Here is a 25202-nt window from a genome sequence, read left to right as displayed (position 1 = left end):
ATTAGGAAAATCAAATAAATGTAATTTTAGCACCTTGACAACAATGAAACACAAATAACAACCAAACAAGTGATGAAAGGTATTAAAAAAAAAAATTATTCTCCAGGGGCTGTCCTGTGCCAAGGATAGAATTAGTTATATATTTTCATTTTTAACCAAAATACTGGTCAATAATCATCCATGTTAACTAAGATGACAATAAGCTCTTAAACCAAAACAATTTGAAAGAAAAAGAAATGCAAGAAGGCAAAATGGTTGTCTGAAGAGGCCTTACAAATAGCTGAGAAAAGAAGAGAAGCAAAAAGCAAAGGAGAAAGGGAAAGATATACCTAACTGAATGCAGAGTTCCAGAGAATAGCAAGGAGAGATAAGAAAGCCTTCTTAAGTGAACAGTGAAAAGAAATAGAGGAAAACAAATAGAATGGGAAAGACTACAGATTTCTTCAAGAAAACTGGAGATACCATGAGAACATTTCATGCAAAGATGGACACAATAAAGGAAAGAAACAGTATGGGCTTAAAAGAAGCAGAAGATATTAATAAGAGGTGGCAAGAATACACAGAAGAACTACACAAAAAAGGTCTTAAAGATCCAAGTAACCATGAAGGTGCGATCACTCACCTAGAGCCAGACAGACATCCTGGAGTGTACAGTCAAGTGAGCCTTAGGAAGCATCACTACAAATAAAGCTACTGGAGGTGATGGAATTTCAGCTGAGCTTTTTAAAATCCTGAAAGGTGATGTTGCTAGGGCCAGTGTACTGGGATGACCCTGAGGGATGGGATGGGGCAGGATGAGGAAGGGGGGTTCAGGATGGGGAACACATGTACACCCATGTGTACATGATGCATGGCTGATTCATGTCAATGTATGGCAAAAACCACTACAATATTGGAAAGTAATTAGCCTCCAATTAAAATAAATAAATTAATTTAAAAATATGCCAACAAATTTGGAAAACTCAGCAGTGGCCACAGGACTGGAAAAGGTCAGTTTTCATTCCAATCTCAAAGAAGGGCAATGCCAAAGAATGTTCAAACTACCATATAATTGTGCTCATTTCACATGCTAGCAAGGTTATGCTCAAAATTCTTCAAGCTAGACTTAAATTTTCCAAGCTAGACTTCAACAGTAAGTGAACTGCGTGTGTATCTGTATATCTGGGACTTCCAGATAGATATATAGGCTGGATTTAGAAAAAATGGCAGAACTGGAGATCAAATTGCCAACATCCATTGGATCATAGAAAAAGCAAGAGAATTCCAGAAAAAATCTATTTCTGCTTCATTGACTATGCCAAAGCCTTTGACTGTGTGGATCACAATAAACTGTGGAAAATTCTTCAAGAGATGGGAATACCACACCCCTTACCTGCCTCCTGAGAAACCTATACACAGGTCAAGAAACAACAGTTAGAACCAGACATGGAACAATGGACTGGTTCCAAATTGGGAAAGGAGTACATCAAGGCTGTATATTGTCACCCTGCTTATTTAACTTATATGCAGAGTACATCATGTGAAATGCCAGGCTGGATGAAGCACAAGCTGGAATCAAGATTGCCAAGAGAAATATATCGCCTCAGATATGCAGATGATATCACCCTAATGGCAGAAAGTGAAGAGGAACTAAAGAGCCTCTTGATGATGGTGAAAGAGAAGAGTGAAAAAGCTGGCTTAAAACTCAACATTCAAAAAACCAAGTCCATGGCATCTGGTCCCATCACTTCATGGCAAATATATGGGGAAAAGAAATGGAAATAGTGACAGACTTTATTTTCAGGCTGCAAAATCACTGTGGAAGTTGAGTACAGCCATGAAATTAAGATGCTCACTCCTTGGAAGAAAAAGTATGACAAACCGAGACAGTGTATTAAAAAGCAGAAACATCATTTTGCCAACAAAGGTCCTTATAGTAGTCAAAGCTATGGTTTTTCCAGTAGTCATGTATGGATGTGAGAGCTGGACCATAAAAAAAGCTGAGCACTGAAGAATTGATGCTTTTGAACTGTGGTGTTGGAGAAGAGTTTTTTAAAAAATTTTTTTTAATTTATTTATTTTTAAATTAATTTATTTATTTAATTGGAGGCTAATTACTTTACAATATTGTAGTGGTTTTTGCCAAACATCAACATGAATCAGCCATGGGTGCACATGTGTTCCCCATCCAGAACCCCCCTCCCACCTCCCTCCCCATCCCATCCCCCAGGGTCATCCCAGTGCACCAGCCCTGAGCACCCTGTCTCATGCATCAAACCTGGACCAGCGATCTGCTTCACATATGATAATATACACATTTCAATGCTACCCTCTCAAATCATCCCACCCTCACCTGGAGAAGACTCTTGAGTCCCTTGGACAACAAGGAGATCAAACCAGTCAATCCTAAAGGAAATCAATCCTGAATATTCATTGGAAGGACTGAAGCTCCAATACTTTGGTCACCTGATGCAAAGAGCTGACTCATTGGAAAAGACCTTGATGCTGGGAAAGACTGAGGCAGGAGGAAAGGGGGCGACAGAGGAGGATGAGATGGTTGAATGGCATCACTGACTCAGTGGACATGAATTTAAGCAAACTCCAGGAGATGGTGAAGGACAGGAAGCCTGGTGTGCTGCAGTCCATGGGGCTGCAAAGAGTCAGACACAACTTAGCGACTAAACAGCAACAACAAGCTCTTAAAATATTCCAAAGTGCCTAGAGAGTTATCAAGGAATCAAGATATGCTTTGTTTAGTTTTGGTTTCCTGTACTCTTAACTGCATATTTTTATATCATTTTCTCATAATTGCTAATGCACATGTTTATTTAAGAAATAGTGTTGGATGCTTATTTTACACAAGATGTGCTTAGAACTACAGATGAAATGACAGTGAACAATAATGGTGTTTGAATGTTCTGGTTAACTGAGAAAATTTTGAAGGTCATTATGCACTTTACTCCATCTCCCATACTGGATACAGTGAAATTTTCTCTATGTGGCCAAGTATGTTAAATAACAATGTTAAATTACCAGGATTCCCTTTAGATTACAATTTAACATTCTTACTAATTTCTAATTTCTCTTACCTCAGTTGCTACATTTGTAAGAATCAGCAGAATGTTGGCTACAGCTACTTTGGGTAAATATTTGTTTACTTGATAATGTATTCTGCTTTAGGCTGGCTTTAGGCATCTGTGATGGTGACAGGAAATTCATCAATCCCTCTCAAACACGATGCATTTAAATCAGTTCGGGTTTGAGTTGGTAAAGGATAAACTGGTCAGAAAGGGAATACAACGTGGGATGCATTCACTTTTGGTCTCTCAGGGGAAAGAGAATTTGAACAGACCACACCTCATGTTCATCTGCAAAAGGAGGCACCCATCCCATTGCCAGGTGTCATTTGTGTTTCACAGACATATGGATAACTCAAGGGACATGCCAAAATGAATTAAAAAAAATTGTTTTAAACTGGGTATAAATTTTTAATGGCAGAATGACTTGACATTAATCAAAACAGAGTAATGGTTACACTTGCATATTTCCAAACTAAATAATATCATCAAATTTATGAATAGCTATTGAACACTTACAGTATGCAGGGATGATGACATTGAAGATAAAGGATTCCTGATACTCCACATACCTTTGACTAGTAGTAGCTAGAAAGTTAAATTATTAGTTGCTCCATCCATGTGTGGCTCTTTGGGGCCCCTTGGACTGTGTCCTGCTAGGCTCCTCTGTCCATGGAACTCTCCAGGCAAGAATACTGGAGTGGGCAGCCATTCCCTTCTCCAGAGATCTTCCCAACTCAGGGATCAAACCTGGGCCTCCCTCACTGTGGGCTGATCCTGTACCATCTGAGTGACTAGTGAAGCCCCTAGTAGTAAGCTGGAAGTGTACACAAATACATTTCCACTGTGATTGAAGCTGTTAAGCCAATATTGGCTGATCTTACTGCTCCAAAATTCTAGTTTGTTCTGGACTGCTCCAAAATTCTAGTTTGTTCTGGCATCTTTGTCCCAAAAGCTGCATCTACTATCAGATCCCATAGTTGCAAGGGTGCCTTGAACAGGATAGAACACAATTCCATTTACCACATAGATATCTTGAGGAGCTGAATGTTGGTTCCGTTAGATTAATGATACTTAAAAGTGAAGTTATCTTTGGCAGGAATTGGGGGGTTGATGTAGTGAATAGCAACTCTCCCCTCAATGCTTCCCAGGGCAAACCTGTTCGGCTTATTCTGTGTGTCTTTAAAAAACAGCCACACATTGATGCTGATGCTTCAGTGGAGATGCTATCCTCCTGAGTTCAGAAGGTTGATTCTCTGATAGATAATCAGTTCCCTCTCTGCAGCTGCCACCCAGCTGTAGGATTATCATGTCAGCAGAGTGACACCTTTCAGGAAGTTGTAAAATCGTCATAGGAGTTGATGATTGTGTATCCCAAAACTTCAAAGTCTTATCCTAGTTCCAGGTCATCACACAGCTGTGGTTTGATGTTGTGATCCAATGTATGGTTTTAATAGGACTATCACGTTGCACAATGTGTCTATTGCCTGCTTACTATTGAGGTCCCATGTTTTGGCTGTTGTACCACATGATGCTGTAAACACTTTGCTCCCATCATCACTCCAGCAGTCATCTAGCACAGGCCAGGTGTGTATCTGCTGGGCTATTGCAATAGTCTGTCCACTATCTTCAGCTTCCTGCTGCTGCTGCTGCTAAGTCGCTTCAGTCGTGTCCGACTCTGTGCGACCCCATAGACGGCAGCCCACCAGGCTCCTCTGTCCCTGGGATTCTCTAGGCAAGAATACTGGAGTGGGTTGCCATTTCCTTCTCCAATGCATGCATGCATGCTAAGTCACTTCAGTCGTGTCCGACTCTGTGTGACCCCATGGACAGCAGCCCACCAGGCTCCTCTGTCCACGGGATTCTCTAGGCAAGAATACTGGAGTGGGTTGCCATTTCCTTCTCCATTGAGCTTCCTAGCAGCAAACATCAACATCATTAGGCCACGATCCTACGGAAGAAAGTTCCCCAGCAAGGTTGGTAGGCTAAAAGACAGACAACCAATCCTATCATCAGGAGAGGATGTTACTTCAATATCCTTCATAAAGTGAAAGTGAAAGTTGAAACTCTCAGTCACGTCTGACCCTTTGTGACCTCGTGGACTATACAGTCCATGGAATTCTCCAGGCCAGAATACTGGAGTGGGTTAACTGTTCCCTTCTCAGGGGATCTTTCCAACCCAGGTATCAAACCCAGGTCTCCCGCATTGCAGGCAGATTCTTTACCAGCTGAGCCATCAGGGAAGCCGCTCATATCCTTCATAGGGTTGTGATTTATCTGTGGTTATGTTGCCAAACGTGCTGGTCCTGCCAGATCCAAAACCTGAGCTTGTTCCAAACAGACTCATGCCACAGAGGGAAGCCAGCAACGGGGAGCAGGAGGAGCTCAGGAGCCTATGACTCCACTTGGGCACAAAGGAGATGGAGGCAAGGCAGCAGGCCGGCCAAAGAAACTACCCTCCAAATTTCTAAAAGCAAGATTTTAAACCATGGGACTTGGGGGCGAATATACCAGTGAACAGCGTACTTCTCCTTCTGCCTCACCTTCTACATCTAATCAACACCAGTGTTTCATGAATTATAACTCCTAAACATCACTGAACACACCATTCCTCTCCATCCCTATGTCACATCCCTAATCGGAAGCCACCCTCATCTCTTACCTGGACCTTCTCCTAACAAGTCCCCCTATACCAAGTCTTTCTCCATTCCAAACTACTTTTCATATCACAATATCATTAATCATTCTAAATAAAGCACAAATATAATCATTACCTTCACTGCCTTGCCTTTAGGCTTCCTGTTGCCTGCAAAGTTAAATTCAAATGGCATAGCAAGGTATGTGAGTACAAGTCTTACACTTTTTCATTAACCATCCCCATGTCTCTGTGGATATACTTCATGTTCTAATTAAACTAAACTGCTTGCAGCTCCACACATACTTGTTTCCTCTCATCTCTCCAGAATTTAGCACATGCTAGTCCCTTGGCCATGCACACCCTTCACCTCTTCACCTTCACTTTTTCTAAAGCTCACTTTACTCATTATTCAGGTCTCAGCTAAGACACCTTCCTTCAGGCAACCTCATTTGACTCTCAAAGACTGTGCTAAATATGGCTACTGGTTTTACCAGAATAATTTGTGATTCCTTGCTACCACTTAATACCACTGTATTTTAATTGCCTGTTTGTCTAGCTTTTTCACTGGGCTGTAAATTCCATGAGAACAATTTTATCTTGTTAATCCTTATATCCTCAATCCCTAGTATAATAGTTCTACATAATCTGTTGTTGCTAATAGCCCTCCTATCTGAAATCCATAGATTTTTTTTTTACTTCTAAGAATCATGTCCAATCTGAAAATGGGGGTGCATTTGAGTCTGGGGGAAGTGGACAGGTAACTTGGGTTACCTATCATGTCCAGAAACTCAATCTATAAAATGATATACTATAGAGAGAGCTATGTCTTATAGGAATTTTTTTTCCACTTTAGCACTACAAGGTACCCACAGAAGCTTTACAAGCATTTGCCCTCTCATTCACCAGTGTTGTGCAAATTAAAAACATCCTGTCAAGGCAGAGAATATTTTCCACAAGATACAGAAAGGAAAGGACACCATTTTAGTACTTTACAAGCACTGAACCAGATTAAAATGCACATCACAGGCAACCTGCTAATAGATTCTGAAGACAGAGATTCCGCCCTATATATCATCAAGCAGTTACAATGCATTACATACATGTTCTCAAGATTAACCATAATTTGTCTTTCCATAAGACGACACTACAACACCGTTTCATATGCATTCTTTCACAGTTCATCCCCAATTCATCTGGCATTGAGATAGCCATTTCTGTTAGCTAATTGCCTTTGTCTGAAGGAAAAACAAAACTCCTGTCACTAGGACAAGCATTTGGTTACAGCTCAGGAAAAGGCATTCCTACAGTAACGAGACATTCACACTCTATATTCCTTGATGTTTACATTTCAAAGAGATGCTTCCCAGATGCTTAAGAAAAACACTCCTGGGTTGCAAAACTGGCAAGTGGCTTACCTAGTCTTCAAACAGATCTACAAAGATATTAAAGGGAAAGAAGGATTCACAAATAATAGGTTTTTCACAGAAATATACTGAAAAGGGAGAGGGAATTTTCCTCTAGGCAATGGGAAAAACCATTTTTAAAAAATCTACTCTTATACCAGTCAGCTCAAAGTTAGGTAGGCCTTTGTCCTTTCTTAATAAGCAGGCCTCCCTCAGAGAATATATTTCCTCTCTCACAATCTATGTATCTCACATAGTAGAAGAAATGTTTTGAGAAAGCCATACACATGGCTTTAAAAAACATATATATGCTAATGAGGTGGCTTTAAAAAACATATATGTGCTAATAAGAAGTCCAGATTATATTACTAGTCTGGCCTTTCCCTTGAACTCAAGACTCAAACAGAGGAGATATTAAAATATTTAAAGATCAGGACTTCCCTGGTGGTCAGTGGTTAAGACTCTATGCTCCCAGTGAAGGGGGCCCAGGTTCAACACTGTTCAGGGAACTAAGATCTCTCATGCTGTATGGCAAGGCCAAAACGAATACATAAAAAAATACTCTACGAAATAAAATATATAAACAAATATTCAAAGATTGATATTGCCTGGATATTGGGAAATCAGAAAAGATACCAGCCTGTGTTCTATGTAGGTATGCTCTATATATGCAACTGTCTGACCAAAATTTCCACTTAATGATGAATTGGTGTCTTAATTATATTGTGTGAAACTTCTATCCCTAAACTGCTCATAGCATGGTTTTCCCTGTACCAATAAAAGATAACCCTATTGCTTGGGCAAAAAAGCAAGAGTCATCACTGATTCTTTCTCTTATGCTCCACACCCAGGTTATAGGGAATCCTGTCTTCTCCAATTTAAAAATGTGTGAGCAAATCTCAACATTTCTTATCGCCCACACTGTTAAGACTCTAGTCAAGACTACTATCACTTTGGGGCCTGGATTACTGTAAAAACCTACTAACTGGTGTCCCTGCTTAACATCTTCTGCTCCTACATTCTCTTCTCCATACAAAAGCCAGAAAGATTTTGTTAAAAACCCCAAATCTGATTGTGTTTCTCTTCAGCTCAAACCTTTTACGACTTCCCATTTCAACAGAGTATAAGTTAAAATCTATACAATGGCTGAGAAGCCTCCACAAAGCCTCCTGTTATTTTCGTCATCTCATCTCCTATTCTTGTCCTTTTGCTCTCTTCACTGTATCCCCACTGCCCATTTGCTGTTCTTAAATCATGCTAGGCTTCAAACTGGCCTTGAGGCCTTCAGTTCAGTTCAGTTCAGTCACTCAGTCATGTCTGACTCTTTGCGACCCCATGAATCACAGCATGCCAGGCCTCCCTATCCATTACCAACTCCTGGAGTTTACTCAAACTCAAGTTCATCGAGTTGGTGATGTCATCCAGGCATCTCATCCTCTGTCATCCCCTTCTCCTTCTGCCCCCAATCCCTCCCAGCATCAGGGTCTTTTCCGATGAGTCAACTCTTCTCATGAGGTGGCCAAACTATTGGAGTTTCAGCTTCAGCATCAGTCCTTCCAATGAACACTCAGGACTGATCTCCTTTAGGATGGACTGGTTGGATCTCCTTGCAGTCCAAGGGACTCTCAAGAGTCTTTTCCAACACCACAGTTCAAAAGCATCAATTTTTCGGCGCTCAGCTTTCTTCACAGTCCAACTCTCACATCCATATATGACCACTGGAAAAAACCATAGCCTTGACTAGATGGACATTTGTTGGCAAAGTAATGTCTCTGCTTTTCAATATGCTATCTAGGTTGGTCATAACTTTCTTTCCAAGGAGTAAGTGTCTTTTAATTTCATGGTTGCAATCACCATCTGCAGTGATTTTGGAGCCCAGAAAAATAAAGTCTGACACTGTTTCCACTGTTTCCCCATCTATTTGCCATGAAGTGATGGGACCAGATGCCATGATCTTAGTTTTCTGAATGTTGAGCTTTAAGCCAACTTTTTCACTCTCCTCTTTCACTTTCATCAAGAGGCTTTTTAGTTCCTCTTCACTTTCTGCCATAAGGGTGGTATCATCTGCATATCTGAGGTTATTGATATTTCTCCTGGCAATCTTGATTCCAGCTTGTGCTTCTTCCAGCCCAGCGTTTCTCATGATGTACTCTGCATAGAAGTTAAATAAGCAGGGTGACAATATACAGGCTTGACGTACTCCTTTTCCTATTTGGAACCAGTGTATTGTTCCATGTCCAGTTCTAACTGTTGCTTCCTGACCTGCATATAGGTTTCTCAAGAGTCAGGTCAGGTGGTCTGGTATTTCCATCTCTCTCAGAATTTTCCACAGTTTATTGTGATCCACACAGTCAAAGGCTTTGGCATAGTCAATAAAGCAGAAATAGATGTTTCTCTGGAACTCTCTTGCTTTTTCAATGATCCAGCAGATGTTGACAATTTGATCTCTGGTTCCTCTGCCTTTTCTAAAACCAGCTTGAACATCTGGAAGTTCACGGACCTGGCTATTTCTTTGGTCTTGAACTCGTTCCTCAGCTACTGGCATGGCTCTCCTCTTCTTTCACCAATTTGTAAAAGAACATTTTAAATATATTCTTTTTGAGACACAATTTACATACCATAATATTCTCTAAGTTAAAGTTTAAAATTCAGTGGTTTTTAGTATATTCACTGAGCTGTACAATCATTGTTTTATAATTCAAGAAATTTTTCATCATCTCAAATGGATACTTTGAACTCATTAAACAGTCACTTCATTCCTCCAATTCCTTCAGTCCTACAAGGTGGGGGACCCAGGCTCAATCCCTGAGTTGAGAAGGTCCCCTGGAGAAGGAAATGGCAACCCACTCCAGTATCCTTGCCTGGAAATCTCATGGAGAGAGGAGCCTGGTGGGCTGCAGTCCATGGGGTTGCAAAGAGTCGGGCACAACTGAGTGACTAACACTTACTTACTTAGGCCCTATTCAGTGACACATTCAACCCTGTGCTAGACTTGTGTGCTGTGCTCAAGGACAGCTGGGATGTTCTGAGATGTCTTTATGACATCATAACACAGGGATCCGCCCATCTGCGACTGATCTGCATAGTACTCTGCCTATGTGTCAGAAGACAGCCCTGGTTTGGGAAACACCCTGGGCAGCCTGCCTCCTTCCACTTTCAGAGGCAGTTTGGTTAAGGTTAGAGTTGAAACAATCAATCTAAGGTAAACTAGCTTAGACTCTGCCCAAATATGACTTTGTCTTGAGGCTTTTAAATTAATATAATTTACACATCCTGTAGTACACCATTTAAAAGTGTACAGTTTAGTAGTTTTCAGTCTATTTACAAGGTTGAACAACTATCACCGTGATCTTCAGAATATTTTCATCACCCTAAAAATAAACCCCATACACAGTAATAGTCATTCCTTACTCCTTTCCACAGACTCCTAGCAACCACTAATCTACTTTATATCTCTAAGGATTTTCCTGTTCTGTACATTTCCTATAAATGGAACTTACAGTCTGTATCCTTTTGTGCTTGCCTAGTGTCTTTGAAGTTCATTCATGTTGTAGCATGTATCGGAATTCATTCCATTTCATGGTTCAGTAATATCCCATCCTATAGATAAACAACATTTTGTTTACCCACACAGCCACTGATGAGCATTTGATTTGTTTCAATTTTTTGAATATTAGAAATAATACAGCTATGAACACTGATTTACAAATTTTTTTAATTTATTTATTTTAATTTTATGTGGACATATTATCCACTTTTTTGTTGTTGTTGTTAAATCAAATTTCCCCTCTTGGTAAAGCCTGTTCTAACAGTCCTATTTAAAATATCATCCCCTCTCTCTTCATGACATTTTCTATTCCTCTTTACTGGGCTGCATTTCTCTATAACCCTTGTGATCATCTGCTTATTATTCATCTTTCTCCACTTGAATGTAAACTACACGAGGGCAGAGAATCTTATTTCTTTTGTTTAATGCTGTAACCTCAGTGCTAGTAAAGAGTCTTAGGCAGAGAAGATACAAGATATGAATTTTTAATATTTTCGGTCCCCTTTCTTCTGAACAATTACTGTCCTCAGTGTCCCCTCTACACACATGGCTTGAAAAGTCAATTCTGGTAAGGTTTTACCCACCTACTTTCCATACCGAAGGAATTGGAAAGTGTAGACATTCTCCAGATGCTCCATTTCTGTTTCTAAAGAAAACAATGTGAGAGAACTGTCAACATCACATGAATTTTATAATATGGATATTAAACACATGGACTGTGGAGGCAAAAGGCCTAGATTTGAATCTGTAGTCTTCGCCTTTTAGCTATATGACCTTGAATAAGTTTCTTTACTATAGTTTTCTCATGTGTGTAAAACAAGTAACAATTGTATCTATCTCATGGGGAGCTTGTGAGGATATATGCATTAAAGAATGTATTAAATGTATTAAAGAATGTAAAGAAAGTGTTTATGACAGCATCAGATACCTAGTAATTAACTATTATTATCATTATCACCAGCAAATAAAAGGTAAAGCAACTCATAATTTTCTTTGCTTCACAATGGCAAGAAAGTATAAAATTTACATCAATATAGAAAAAAAGAAAAAGAAAAAGCACACACACTCTGATACTACCCAACTGACAATGGCATTTCAAGTAAAGACTATGAATAACAATAATTATTCCAACTAACAATTAATGAGAGGCAGTATAATGTGGTAATCAAGAGCACAGTCTCTGGAGCCACATTCAGTTCAGTTCAGTTGCTCAAGTTATGTCCAGCTCTTTGCAACCCCATGGACTTCAGCACGCCAGGCCTCCTTGTTCATCACCAACTCCCAGGGTTTACTGAAACTCATGTCCATTGAGTTGGTGATGCCATCCAACCATCTCATCCTCTGTTGTCCCCTTCTCCTCTGCCTTCAATCTTTCCCAGCATCAGGGTCTTTTCAAGTGAGTCAGTTCTTCACATCAGGTGGCCAAAGTATTGGAATTTCAGCTTCAACATCAGTCCTTCCAATGAATATTCAGGACTGATTTCCTTTAGGATGGACTGGTTGGATCTCCTTGCTGTCCAAGGGACTCTCAAGAGTCTTCTCCAACACCACAGTTCAAAAGCATCAATTCTTCAGCACTCAGCTTTCTTTATAGTCCAACTCTCACATCCATACATGACCACTGGAAAAACCATAGCCTTGACTAGACAGACCTTTGTTGGCAAAGTAATGTCTCTGCTTTTTAATATGCTGTCTAGGTTGGTCATAACTTTCCTTCCAAGGAGTAAGCGTCTTTTAATTTCATGGCTGCAGTCACCATCTGCAGTGATTTTGGAGCCCCCCAAAAATAAAGTCTGCCACTGTTTCCATTGTTTCCCCATATATTTGCCATGAAGGGATGGGACCAGATGCCATGATCTTAGTTTTCTGAATGTTGAGTGCTAAGTCAACTTTTTCACTCTCTTCTTTCACTTTTATCAAGAGGCTCTTTAGTTCGCCGCTTTCTGTCATAAGTGTGATGTCATCTGCATATCTGAGGTTATTTATATTTCTCCCAGAAATCTTGATTCCAGCTTGTGCACAAGCTGGAGCCACATTGCCTGGGCTCAAATATTATTACACTGCTTATTAGCCATGTGACCCTGGACAAGTTATTTAACCTCTCTGTGCCTTGGTATCTATAAAATGGGGGGATAACAGTACCTAGTTCATTGAATTTTTGTTAAGAATTAAGGAAGTTTATACATGTAATGAGCTTAGTTCAGTGTCTGGCACCTGGCAAGTACTCACTGTATTTTAGCTACTACTACTGGGTGAAATGTTACACACACAGACTTCACCATGATTATATCCAAGCAAATCAAATCACTCGCAAACACTCTACATATGCTGTGCCAATAAGAATGGTTTAAGTCACACTGCATTTCTATCTTCCTGACTCAACTAAAACCTAGAATATGGTAAATAATGGATAAATGCTTGTGGATGGAAGAAAAGGAGGGCAGAATGTAGTAGGCTCCAGCCATTGCTGCTGCACTGTCCCAGAGTCTACCACTTTGTTTTTGTTTGGCACTAAGTCTTATCCAACTCTTTGCGACTGTAGCACTCCAGGCTCCTCTATCCATGGGATTTCCCAGGCAAGAACACTGGAGTGGGTTGCCATTTCCTCCTTCAGGGGATCTTCCTGACCCATGGGTTGAACTCGCATCTCTGTATTGGCACTTGGATTCTTTACCACTGAGCCACAACACAAGCCCAGAGTCTTACCACATTGTTGTTCAGTCGCTAAATCGTGTCCAATTCTTTGCAATACCATGAACTGCAGCACACCAGGCTTCTCTGTCCTTCACTGTCTCCCAGAGTTTGCTTAAACTCATGTCCATTGAGTTGATGATTTGCGATATATCGACTCATTTTATATATAGACTTCTTATTCATGTAATTCTTCATGTTCTGATTTCTTAAGCTTCTAGTATTTAGGGCTAACAGAGATGGCAGAGTGGTCTCAGAGGACCTGGCCATACATATGCCCAGAAGAGTTAAGCCTCAGTGTGTAAGCTTCCCATAGATCATTTTATATCTCTAACATGGTTTTAATGAATGGACTAAATGGGCAAATCTTTAATTTGCAATAAATTCATAAATAATGACCCTGATCCTCCTAAACTGGGAAACAGGAGGATCTGTCTATGGAATTTTAAGATAGACTTTAAATTACCAAGTGAAGGCTGATTTCTGTGATAAAGAAGTAATGAAATGAAACAGGCTGTTTTATAATAAGAATGGCCAACATCTGTCAGAGTCATCGCGAGACACCATCATAGGGCAGCCTTAATTTTTACATGATGGACTCAAAACTACTGGATAGTGGAGGTCTTAAATCCCTTATTTGTATTTATGATTTTATGTTTAAAATGAGCTGTCAGTATCAAAATTGGGTAGTTGACAGTTACACAGAACACTGAACATCAAAAGTCAGGCAAAGAAAATACCTATCATCTTCTGAAGTTTCCCTCCCAAACCTGATTTGGATTATAATTTGCTGATATGCCATCTAAACTTTTTGTTTTTATGAAAACACAACATCCAGAGAGTTAAGTTTCTTGTTTCTCGTGAAAAAATATGGCTGTGGAAAAATATTAATGATCAGTGAATTCTACTTCAGGCCTCCAAACACAATTGTATCAATTTGAGGGATTAAGAGGAGCAGAAAAAAAAAGATGATTCTCTAACTTTATCCACAGAAATGGTATCTACTACTAGTCCTGAAGCAATGCCAGGGCACCTACACTTTTCATATAACAAAACAAGCCAAATATGAAAATAGAAGCATGTATTTTCCCATGTTTGATGATAATGCCCCTAATCTTCAGTGAAGTAAGAACAGTGAACCAAGAGTTTCAGGGCAGCAAAGAACAGAACTTCTCAGCTAGAAGTGACAAACTACAAATAGGAAAATATATAAATATTCACTGGACACTCTCAGGAACACTGGGCTCTCCTTAACTTCTGAATTTAGCATTATCTTTGATTTGAGTATTCTCCTAAAACTATCTTTACCTAATTGACCCCTTTTCGGAGATCAACCCTGAATATTCATTAGAAAAACTGATGCTGAAGCTCCAATATTTTGGCCACCTGATATGAAGAGCTGACTCACTGGAAAAGACCCTGATGCTGGGAAAGATTGAAGGCAGCAGGAGAAGGGGGTAACAGAAGATGAGATGGTTAGACGGCATCATCAAGTGAATGGACATGAGTTTGAGCAAACTATGGGACATAGAAAAGGACAGAAATCCTGATGTGCTGCAGTAATTGGGGTTGCACTGAGTCAGACACAACTTAGCAACTAAACAACAACAAACTCTATAAAGTCCAACTCGACTGCCACCAATAGTTGTAACACAAGGTAGAAAGTTTAGAGGCCATGAAACAGTACAGGGAAGGCACTCTAGAATTCTAATTTTTTTTTTAAAGATAATTAGATTAAGGCAGTATCTTCTACATTTCTCCACTACAAAGTTATACGCCAAAGAGCTTTCCTTCATCCTTCCAGGAAAAAGACTATGTCTTGATAGCTCAGAAGTCATGATTGGGCAGTGGCTGGAGGATAAATGAAAAGCATCTATTTCATCTAAATGACGGGCTTTATTCTTCTCAGTTCAGTTTAGTCGCTTAGTCATGTCTGACTCTTTGCAACACCATGGACTGCAGCTTGCCAGGCTTCTCTGTCCATCACCAACACTTGGAGCTTGCTCAAATGCATTTCCATTGAATCAGTGACTCCATCTAACCATTTTATCCTCTGTCATCCCTTCCTCCTCCTGCCTTCAAGCTTTCCCAGCATCAGGGTCTTTTCAAATGAGTCAGTTCTTTCACATCAGGGGGCCAAAGTACTGGAGCTTTAGCTTCAGCCTCAGTCCTTCCAATGAATATTTAGGACTGACTTTCTTTAGGATGGACTGATTGGATCTCTTTGCAGTCTAAGGGGACTCTCAAGAGTCCTCTTCAACACCACAGTTCAAAAGCATCAATTCTTCAGTGTTCAGCATTCTTTATGGTCCAACTCTCACATCCATACATGACTCCTGGGAAAACCATAGCTTTGACTAGATGGACCTTTGTCAGCAAAGTAATGTCTCTGCTTTTTAATATGCTGTCTAGGTTGGTCATAGCTTTTCTTCCAAGGAGCAAGTGGCTGTAGTGATTTTGGAGCCCAAGAAAATAGTCTGTCACTGTTTCCATTGCTTCCCCATCTATTTGCCATAAAGTGCTTACTCCTTGGAAGGAAAGTTATGATCAACCTAGATAGCATATTAAAAAGCAGAAACATTATTTGCCAACAAAGGTCCATCTAGTCAAAGCTATGTTTTTTTCAGTAGTCATGTATGGATGTGAGAGTTGGACTATAAAGAAAGTTGAGCACTGAAGAATTGATGCTTTTGAACTGTGGTGTTGGAGAAGACTCTTGAGAATCCCTTGGACTGCAAGGAGATCCAACCAGTCCATCCTAAAGGAGATCAGTCCTGAGTGTTCATTGGAAGGACTGATGTTGAAGCTGAAATTCCAATACTTTGGCCACCTGATGTGAAGAGCTGACTCATTTGGAAAGACCCTGATGCTGGGAAAGATTGAAGGCGGGAGGAGAAGGGGATGACAGAGGATGAGATGGTTGGATGGCATCACCAACTCAATGGACATGAGTTTGAGTAAACTCCAGGAGTTGGTGATGGACAGGGAGGCCTGGCATGCTGTGGTCCATGGGGTCACAAAGAGTTGGACATGACTGAGCGACTGAACTGAACTGATGGGACTAGATGCCATGATCTTAGTTTTTTGAATGTTGATTTTTAAGCCAGCTTTTTCACTCTCCTCTTTCACTTTCATCAAGAGCTCTTTAGTTCCTTTTTGCTTTCTGCCATAAGGGTGGTGTCATCTGCATATCTGAGGTTATTAATATTTCTCCCTGCAATCTTGATTCCATCTGATGCTTCATCAAGTCTGGCATTGTACATGATGTACTCTGCATATAAGTTAAACAAGCAAAGTGACAATATACAGCCTTGATGTATTCCTTTCCCAATTTGAAACCAGTCCATTGTTTCATGTCCAGTTCTAACCATTGCTTCTTGACTGGGAAATACATTTCTCAGGAGGTAGGGAAGGTGGTCTGGTATTCCCATCTCTTTCAGAATTTTCCACAGTTTGTTGTGATCCACACAGTCAAAGGTTTTTGCATAGTCAATGAAGCAGAAGTAGATGTTTTCCTGGAATTCTCTTGCTTTTTTGATGATCCAACAGATGTTGGCAATTTGATCTCTGGTTCCTCTGCCTTTTCTAAATCCAACTTGAACATTTGGAAGTTCTCGGTTCACGTACTGTTGAAGACTGTCTTGGAGAATTTTGAGCATTACTTTGCTAGCATGTGAGATGAATGCAATTGTGTGGTAGTTTGAACATTCTCTGGCATTGCCTTTCTTTGGAATTGGAATGAAAACTGACCTTTCCAGTCCTATGGCCACTGCTGAGTTTTCCAAATTTGCTGGCATATTGAGTGCAGCACGTTAACAGCATCACCTTTTAGGGTTTGGAGAGAGGGATTTGGCTATTTAAAACCTCTCAAGCAAACAAGGAGGTTTCCTGGTTTGTTCTGCAGCCATGGTCATTCAATTCAATTCACTTCAACCCAACAGTGATTAATCAAGCACATTAGTGTTGAAAGTTTTACTCACTCAGTTGTGTCCAACTCTTTGAGACCACATGGACTGTAGCCTTTCCACACTTCTCTGTCCATGGAATTCTCCAGGCAAGAATACTGGAGTAGGTTGCCATTCCTTTCTCCAGGGAATCTTCTCACCGCATGGATCAAACCTGGGGTCTCCTGCATACAGGCAGATTCTTTTTTACCATCTGAGCCACCAGGGAAGCCTATATAAGTGAACATGAGTGTTCAGCCAAGTGTTAGATGCCACTGTGGAGAAAGAGATACACAATACTGCTCCCACCCTTGAGAAACTCATAACTTCACTGTTTTCACAAGTGTATGGTGGAGTTAAGTAAACATATCAGGTAATACATGATTAAGCATGCAAGTGAATGGTACAAATTCTGAAGCAGTTTATAGAAGGGTAAGCTCTGATAAACTGAACCAGTCATAAATGACTTTGGAGAAGAAATGGAATGTGAGATGGGTTGCTTGAAATACAGTAGAAGTTGAATCATGTGCTATTTGAAAATATCCTACCTATTAATTGGAAGAGAGCTTCCCTGGTGGCTCAGAGGGTAAAGAATCTGCCTGCAATGCAGGAGACATGGGTTCAGTCCCTGGGTCAGGAAGATCCCCTGGAGCAGGAAATGGCAACCCACTGAAGTATTCTTGCCTGGATAATCCCATGATAGAGGAGCCTGGCAGGCTACTGTCCATGGGGTCAGAAATAGTCAGACACAACTGAGTGACTAAACACACATTAATTGGAAATAGCAACAGTGATCAAAATGTTATGAAATTTTGGTTGAGAACTAGTATTTCTGATACTCAGTTTTTTAGAAACTAACTGTAAAAATTGTAGTCAAGTTGCTTAGACAATCTGGACCTCAGGTTTTCTTCATAGGATGAGGGGATATGGCTAAATGATTTCTAAGGACATGGAGCAACACTATATTCAGGCTGTGATTCAATGACTGATTCCATGCTCTGATGAATTATGTGCTTGAAGAGAACAACTGCCTTCCTTTTAAAATGATTGTAATTTTCATCTTTCACTGGTTCAGGCTAAGCTTTACACTTCACATAGCAGTCTTTGTATAAGTCTGAAACACAGACTCTTACAGTACCAGTCTGGTTACATGAATACATGAAGTGAATGGAGTGTTTAAAAATAGGATTTGGTGAAAGCTGTGACAATAGACCTCCTGCCAGAGCTAGAGTTAAGGATTAATATGAGATCCCTGTGGTAAGATTGTTCAAAAAAAAAAAAAGAAGCCACAGATCTGGATTTTTAGGTGAAATCTTTAGAGTTTTACATTTCTTTTAAACCATATGGAGGTCTATGTCCTCTTGCTGAAGCAATTCATGTGTAGTGCATATGCCAAAAGGAGCCCAAGGACTACCAGTTTGAAAGCCCTCTTGCAGTACACACTCTCTATTATTCATGATAAAATTCATACATAGGTTTATTGACAGACAATCATGTTGTCAATTCACATAACTCAAGATGAAAATTTTCTTTCATACACAGATGACACATTTGACTGAGCATCAGGAAGGCAAGAAACTGGAGACAGCCATGGGGTTGAATTTACCCTAAGCCACAATGAGTATCTGCTCACATTAACTCCCTTGAACCAATAGTATATACTTATAAGCTGGCTGGCTGGCTAGCGCCAATATGAAAGAGTACAATTTTTCTTCTCTGCATAAATTATTCCATACCATGGGGCAGGAATCAGTGCAGTACATGTCATTTGAAATTCTCAAATAGAAAACATTTAATGTTTCACTTAAACCCATTTTAGAAATTAGCTTTAATCCACCTGCTGTTCTCGACAGCTGTTGCTAACAGATAGTTAATAAAGAGGGAGTGGATCCTCCCCCGCCCCAAGCCCTGCTCTTCAGTGCTTATTTCATCAATAGCCACCTATGAAAAATAAATGGGTCCCAAACTTAGGAAAGCTGCTTTATTTGCTTTTTAACCTTCAAAAAGTAATCTATGCTGAGAGGTCCATAAGTCAACAGAGGTGCTTAAACCCATCACCACAGTTTCAATAACTTGACCAGAATCAGTAGTCATGGTCCCAGGGATGGTGGGTAAAACAGAATACTAAACCAAAATACACAACAACATATTTGAAGTATGACTTCAAGATGTAAGTAACATTCACTTGATAAGACTGAGAGACAGGAGGTTCCTAGAAAAGGATCTCTCTCTCCAGCTCACAATCTGTCTTGTTTCCTCCAGGGTCTTCTATTGCTGGGAGGTCAAAAAGAAAGATTTCAGCTCTGGGGTTCTGTTGCATTTGCATTTGCAAGGACTGTCACTTGCAACATTCTTAAAGGGACACACAAGGAGCTGAGCTCCACACTATCAGAAGCTGGCTTATTTAGAATATAAATCTTCATGACATTATTATGTTTTTTCTAAGGCCTGTTCCCAACTGTCTAAAATGTTGGCTTGACTCTACAGCTTGTTGTTTATTAAAATTCATCTCACAGACACAATGTACAGCTATTATCAGAAAAGGGCAATAGTTGAGATGGAATTGGAAAATGATTAAAAAAAACAAAGGGGAACACACAAAAACAATAGCCCAGGGGAAATGAAATTTTTTTAGCTTATTCACAGAGAGAAATTTACATCTGAGATGTGACCCAGGCATCCCTCCCTACCAATATGAGAAATAAACACATCTTCTGTGTTAGTATCAGAGGCCATGGAAAGAATATGCAATTTTCCCACAATGTAAGTTAAATGTAGAAAGAGAAGGAGCTATCAAAAGTATCATACAGTACTCCAATACTTTGCAATGCTCTTCTCCATACCAGCATTGTTATGCATGTTATAACACTCCTATACATATTGTTCTCCCTGTGTAGGATGCATTAGTCCTTCAATCAAGGTGACTTACATAATTGAGCACCTACTCTGTACATAGTAACCTGCTAATCGCTAGTCACTGACAATTCTGGAATAAATAGGGCATGGTCCTTCCCTAATGGAGACTCTAATTTCACATTGCCTAGTATATGTTCAAACTACATCTGTGAATGTATTTAAAACTTGGCTTTAGACTTCTGTCTCCCAATACAAAGCTTTTTACCACCACCCCCAATATTTCTTTCTGTTATACATTATTAATATCATCTAATTTCTTCTGTTTGCTTGCTACTTTGCCTTCATATTGCCTCAAATATGCATGTGTATCTACACAGCTGGATGCTAAGCTCTTCAAAGGGATTGACTAGTCAAAGTATATATATATATGAAGGACTGGGAGAATGGCATCAAGTGGTTAATTCCACAACTGCCATAGACTGAAAACATCTTATGCAATTCTGTTTCTAAACTCAAGTGCAAATTTTCATTATGAGTAAAATAATAATTTATATCCATAAGAAGACAGGTGGCTTAGAGTAAAAGAGTATTACATATGATGAGCAAAAACAGATTCAAGGGCTGTTATTCGGTTTACTGTATGACTTAGGGCAAATCACTTCAAATCTCTGAGCTACAATTTCCATCTCTGTAAAATTGGATAAAAAATATCGGCCTTCCCCTCCTCTTACTTGAAGTTGTGAGACTAAAATTAGAAACCATGAAGTGTGTATCAATTTCTAGTCATTTTCATTAAATATTATTACTGGCTTTTAATAAAAATTATTATATTTTAATAACAACATTCTCTCATGAATTCTCTTCTCATTCTATTCCTTAAATATTTCTTCTTTTGTTACATTGTATTACGTCCATGTTCCAAAAAATTCCAAATAAATAAGGTGACTAGATATGCCTATACATGGTTTTGTAGTTAGTCTAGGAGCTCACAAATTTATTTTCAATTATCCTTTTAAAAAATTCATCTCTTCAACAAAAGGAAGCAAGATATTCCAGGTGATCACATATTCTGTTAATAAAGCTACTATATGTGACACATTTAAGTGACAATTTTGAAAAATATATGATATAATAGATTACCCTGATAACAATTTAAGTTTTTATGACTGAGAAGGACATCAAGAATTGACAAAACTTTCCTAAAATTCATATGGAAATGCAAAGGATCCAAAATAGTCAAATGAATCTTGATAAGAACAAAGTTAGAAGACTTACATTTCCTGATTTGAAAACATATTTTGCAGCTGCAGCAATCAAGACAATGTAGTACTTGCGTAAGGATAGACACACAGACCAATGGAACCAAATTGAGAGTCCATAATTAAATCCTTGTTGATTTTCAAAAAGGATGCCAAGATGATTCAATGGGGAAGGAATTCAACAAATTCTTCTGGAACAAACAGATACATCACATGCTGAGAAGTTTGGTTCCAAGCCAAAATCCTATAGTGACCTTTCAGGGCAGACCATAAGCAACTGTGAAGGTTTGATCTGGCAGGCCTAATGGAGGAAAGCTGCCTTCTCCACACCAGATGTGGTATAAAGGCAGTGTATTTCAAGCTCTGAAGGGAACTGCAGTCAAATCCAACACAGGCCATGATCCTATGCACATCTGTATTCCTATCCCATGTGCCTCAATGGGACTTACATATCAAGGGCCTTATCTCCATTGTTTAGTACCCTTTTGACTCCAAAACCTTCCTCTTCTCCCTCTCCCCAGCCCCTGGGTCCATAAAATGGCAAGAACCTTTTGTTTGACCTCTTGCTTATACTATCACAGTAAGAGAATAAAGGCTATGATGGTTAATTTCAACTTGACTTGTTATCATAATTCACTACTGTGACATCTCATACATGTAAAAGAATGAAGTTGACTCAGAATGGATCACAGACCTTAATGTAAGAGCTAAAGATACAAAATTCTTAGAACAAAAAATAGGTGTAAATCACCAGACCTCAGGTTATACAAAGCCATCTTAGACAGGGCACCAACAGTAAAAGCAACAAAAGAAAAAGATACATACGACTGTGTCAAGGCTTCCATGAAAGGTCAGTTAGTAAAGAATTTGCCTGCAATGCAGGAGACCCCGGTTCAATTCCTGGGTGGGGAAGATCCTCTGGAGAAAGGATAGGCTACCCACTCCAGTATTATTCCACTTTCCTTGTGGTTCAGCTGGTAAAGAATCTGCCTGCAATGCGGGAGACCTGGGTTAAATTTAAAACCTTTGTGTTTCAGAGGAAACCATGTAGAAAGTGAAAAGACAATGCATTTAAAGAGAGAACATATTTTCCCATCAGGTATCTTATAAGGGATTTGCATCCAGAATGCATAAAAATACTTACATGTGTGCATGCATGCATGCTAAATTGCTTCAGTCGTGTCTGACTCTGCGACTCTATGGACTGTAGCCCACCAGGCTCCTCTGTCCATGAGATTCTCCAGGCAAGAATGGGTTGCCATTCCCTCCTCCAGGGGATCTTCCTGACCCAGGGATCAAACCTGTGTCTCTTACATCTCCTTCATTGGCAGGCAGGTTCTTTACCACTAGCACCACCTGGCTTTTAACTGAACAATAAAAAGATTAAAAACCCAATTAAAAATCTATAAAGGATCTGAAAATATATTTCTTCAAGGAAGATATACAAATTGGCAATACATACATAAAAAGATGCCTAACATTATTAGTCATCAGGTAAAATGCAAAATAGAGCCATCCTGAGATACTGCTTCACATCCACTAGGTTGACTAAAAATTAAAAGGATAAACAGCAGCAAATGTTGGTGAGAATGTGGAGAAACTGAAACCCTCAGATACCACCAGTGGTATTATAAAATGGTTCAACTACTATGGGAAACAGGCAGTTTTCCAAAAAAGCACAGAGTTACAACTACTGCCACCTGGGCAGCCCTATGGTATGAAACAGTGATTCAATTTCTGAGTATATAAGTAAGAGAAATGAAAAGCATTATTGCACAAAAAAATTATTCATGGATGGTCATATCAGCACTATTAATAATAGCCAAAATGTGGAAACAATCTTAATGCCCATCAACTGATCAATGAAATTTAAAGATATGGTATATTCATACAACAAAATAGTATTCAGTTTTACAAGGGAATAAAGTAGTTTCTTTATATAAAGTGACCAGAAATAGGGAAATCCAGAGATAGAAAATAGATTAGTTACTGCTAGGGTTTGAATGGAAAGGGGATATGGGGAGTTACTGTTAATGAGTACAAAGATTCTTTTTGGAGTGATGAAAATGTCCTAAACTTAGATAGTGATGGTTGCAGAACATATGAATGAAAAAAAAAAAAACATTGAATTTACTATTTAAAAGGGTGAATTTTATGGTATGTGAATTTTCCTGTAGGATACTTTGTGATGAGTATTAGCAAAGTCAGCTGTCATAACATTGAACAAAACAACAAAAATACTTGTTAAGAGAGCCTAATATCTGACAGAACTCTTGACAAATCCCTCTTATTATTTCTTGATTCATGCACACATAAACCTTTTCTCCATGCCCAGAAATAACTAATTTCCAAAATAGTATCATCTGAGCCACAGAATGATGTAATAAATAATGGGTTTCTACCAAAAAGACCAGGATGATAGTCCCCAATTTTGTTATCTTATAAGTGTATGTAAGTAATAAACTTCTCTTATTCCAACATCCATCAAACTGGAGCTTGTGTATCAATACATTGCTTGGTGAGAATGTAGCAGCCACAGTGGAAAACAATCTGGCAGTTCCTCAAAAAGCTAAAAGTTAACATGGAATTACCCTATAATCCAACAAATTTACTCAAACTGAAAGCAGGTATTTAAATACAAATGTACAATACAGTTTATAATAGCTTATTCATAATAGCCAAAAACTGTACATGAATATCTGTCAACAGATGAATGGGTAACCATTTGTAAGATATACACACAACACCCATAAACAAAAGGAATATTATTCATCCATAAAAATGGAATAAAGCACTGAGACATGGTATAATATAAATGAACCTTGAAAAAATTTTGCTAAGAAGCAAGACACAAAATGTAACATTTAATTCTAATTATATGAAATATCTAGCATTGGCAGATTTTATGGGAAAAAAAGTGGGAAAGGATTATTTTGTCTAAAAGATTATCTTCAAATATGTCTTCTATGAAGATTATCTCCAAACACAAATCCTTAGCCTCACATACACTAAGACTGAAGCTAGATATCAACTATTTGAAAAATTGGTATCTTAGATGAAATTCCAAAACTTGTGTGAAAGTTTCACCCAAAAAGGGGATGAATTCTTGATGAGGGTGTGTAAAATAGCCTCTCCCTTTCTTGTACCATCTAAATTAATCTAAAACACCCAGATGGTTGACTTATTTTTTCTTTTTCCATTCAGATATTTTTCCTTCTTTCCTTGAGCTCTAATATGTTCTCTTCTCCCTCTAATATTAAAAGCAAAATCAGGACAAACAGAATCTCTCAGAGCTTCCAGGAAATAGACAAGGTCATCAATTGTTCATAATCCATGTAAACTGATCCTAAAAATATCCTCTAAACGAGTGTATATTTTCAGTTTTTAAAGCAATGTAAACCCCAGTGTAATGTAAACCCCATTACTTTGCCAACAAAGGTTCGTCTAGTCAAGGCTATGGTTTTTCCAGTGGTCATGTATGGATGTGAGAGTTGGACTGTGAAGAAAGCTGAGTGCCAAAAAATTGATGCTTTTGAACTGTGGTGTTGGAGAAGACTCTTGAACGAGTCCCTTGGACTGCAAGGAGATCCAACCAGTCCATCCTAAAGGAGATCAGTCCTGGCTGTTCATTGGAAAGACTGATGCTGAAGCTGAAACTCCAATACTTTGGCCACCTCATGAGAAGAGTTGACTCATTGGAAAAGACCCTGATGCTGGGAAAGATTGAGGGCAAGAGGAGAAGGGGACATCAGAGGATGAGATGGCTGGATGGCATCACCAACTCAATGGACATGAGTTTGAGTAAACT

At 39.2% G+C, this 25202-nt stretch overlaps 1 long non-coding RNA gene and 1 pseudogene across 2 annotated transcripts in view; both read right to left on the bottom strand.

Moving 5' to 3' along the window:
- Nucleotides 1-25202, bottom strand: part of LOC139033972 (uncharacterized) — a 623512-nt gene that overhangs the window by 472403 nt on the left and 125907 nt on the right. The window lies entirely within an intron of this gene.
- Nucleotides 3981-5439, bottom strand: LOC110124649 (mRNA export factor-like; annotated as a pseudogene).

This window comes from Odocoileus virginianus, unplaced genomic scaffold (genome assembly GCF_023699985.2).
Source record: "Odocoileus virginianus isolate 20LAN1187 ecotype Illinois unplaced genomic scaffold, Ovbor_1.2 Unplaced_Contig_12, whole genome shotgun sequence".
NCBI classification, from domain to species: domain Eukaryota; kingdom Metazoa; phylum Chordata; class Mammalia; order Artiodactyla; family Cervidae; genus Odocoileus; species Odocoileus virginianus.
Note: the sequence above shows the minus strand (reverse complement) of the source record. Positions and strands in the feature narration are given on the sequence as shown.